This window comes from Morone saxatilis, unplaced genomic scaffold (assembly GCF_004916995.1).
Source record: "Morone saxatilis isolate NCDOM2014 unplaced genomic scaffold, NCSU_SB_2.0 Contig8, whole genome shotgun sequence".
NCBI lineage: Eukaryota > Metazoa > Chordata > Actinopteri > Moronidae > Morone > Morone saxatilis.
The window spans coordinates 1,043,013-1,045,565 of record NW_023340257.1 but is presented as its reverse complement, the minus strand read 5'-3'; positions in this window follow the sequence as shown (position 1 = coordinate 1,045,565).

Sequence of the window (2,553 nt, the reverse complement as noted above, 5' to 3'; positions counted from 1 at the left end):
CTATTTGTGATGTCACAAATCATGATGGTAGGCCACGCCCCTTAAAATCAGATGTTTAATGAGCTCAGAGAAACTTTCCACTTTCAGCAGATGAATGTGAAAACATCCTTCAAGAGCCAAACCCTGCACTTACAACATTCAAACAGCACACTGTAGCAACAAGGAGAAACACTGATTTTAGACTGGAGGGGAGCTTTAAGTAGTAAAACCGTATTGTAAAAATATAAGCTAATTTCCTGAATTCAACACTGGACTTCAACAGAAATAAAGAATCACCTAAATATACTTAAGTATAGAAAGTAAAAGCACTCATTATCCAGAACAGTCCCTTTCAGTTTTATATTATCATATACACAAAGTTGTCAGTTTATTTGGGACATTTGGTACAGTTAGGTGTTCAAACTAAATCCTCCCTTTATGAAGGTTATATTGCTCAGTTTTCATTGATTCAACTACAGCATTTTGAAGGCTGAAGTTTATACTGCTGAACTGTACTGCGGTACACAAAAAAGTGTTTCTAATATTTAGCCTACCTTATTTGATATAAACAAGGTGGAAAAAATAATAGGAACACCTTTCATAACCCAATACAGTTCCATGTCACCACAAACTGCAGCCTCCAGAATGATCATACAGTTCAATCAACACATCTCTGATCAATAGTCAGGATATCTCAGTCCCCATTCTATTTTTTAATCCGTCTTTTGCAAATCCCCCAACTTTATATAAGTGCAATAATAAATCCCTGGAGTCCTTTAACTCTCCCAGAAATTCAAGTATCTTACAAAGCTTAAAAGTGGAAGCTCAGACTCTCAGGAAACACTAAACTTCCACCATTCCTTTCCAGCAGCTAAAAATAGGAGCTGGTTGGGCTTTGCACAAACACATTTCATATTGTGTACATTGTATGTGTGAACAAAAACAGATATAATATTTAGAGCTCTCAATATGAAGCATTTCAGGTAGAATTGGCAAGAATCTGGCAATATGATACCTATCACAGTACAGGGGTTATCATTCAATATATTGTGATGAATTGCAATACTGTAAATAAGGCAATATATTGAGATTTTAGAGTTTAGGAAAACTGTAATAGTTTAAAGAACTCACCACCATATGTATAAAATCTGAGTTTACAGGCCTGTTATCTAGCGGCTGTGGGTTTGAAACACCAAAATCAATAGTGTTTTTGAGAATAGATACAATATCATGAAACAAAATCTCACGATACGATATTTATTACAAAACACAATGTAAACCTGGTACAAGAACAGTTTTGTTAAGAATGGCTTTTAGAGCCAGAAGGCTAGAATGACCTTAGTGCATGATATTTGAAAGACACAATGCAATGCAATACAGTAGGTGTTTGCTTTTGTCCTGTGGCCCACCATTAAGTATCAGTTTTGGCCCTCCAAAGAAAAATTGTTTCGGCACCCCCGATTTATCCTCAGACTCAGATAAGATAAGAGGAAGGCAACCAAAACTCTAAACTGGACAATACAAAATAAGTGAATTCCTTTTTTAACTTACTTTCAGAACCATGAAGTTTACTGAAGACAAAGTCATTGTTTTATGCAGCTAATTTCCCTTTAGTGAGCCTTTTAGAAAAACACATCAGGACTGAATAAATGTATACTCTTCAGATCCTTTTAGATTAGTCCTGTGGAGTATCTCACAAAAAAACAAAAACTAATGGTCTGGAATATAAATAATCAAATTTGTTTCAGGCTGCTAAATAAATGATACATTGTTTGCTGGGACTTAAATATTTAAGAAATATGGAACAAAACAGATACAGTCCAGTATTACAGCCATGTATCTGCCTGCATCAGAGAGGCTCCACGGGAGGGAGACACTGATGTGAAGAGTGTCTGGGTTTAGCGATGTGTAACAGTTTCTAATTTTGGCCAGTGTGTAAAAAATTCTGATTGCGATTAAACATGACATGATGCCATAGATATGTGAGTTTAAATGAGCAAAACCTAACGCAAAGAGCCAAATTCTTACCTTAAAACATTGTCAAACATTAAATGACATGATGATAAGTCCAAAACTGGAGGTATGGCATTTTGTGTTACTGTGTGTGCACATTGAAACTCAGTCAGACTAAACTAAACACCTCCAACAGCTATTGTCAAATCACAGCTTTGTACCTGTAACTAGGCACAGCAGTATATAGGATAGATAGTAGATAGATAGTTTAGGACCAGTGTGTAGGATTTAGTGCCATCTAGTGGTCTAGTTGTAGATTTCAACTCCCTTGCTTCACCCTTCCAAGCATGATGGAGAAAATACAGTAGCTACAAAATGCACAAAAAAATTAAACACTCTAGAGCTAGTGTTTAAGGTGGCTGTAGTAGAGGTGAAGAGGTATAGTGGATCGTCCACTAATCGGAAGGTTGGTGGTTTGATCCCCGGCTCCTCTTGCTGCATGTCGAAGTGTCCTTGAGCAAGACACTGAACCCCAAATTGCTCCTGATGCTGCGCATCGGTGTATGAGTGTGTATGAATGATTAGTTTCCGTTCTGGTGAGCAGTTGGCACCTTGCATGGC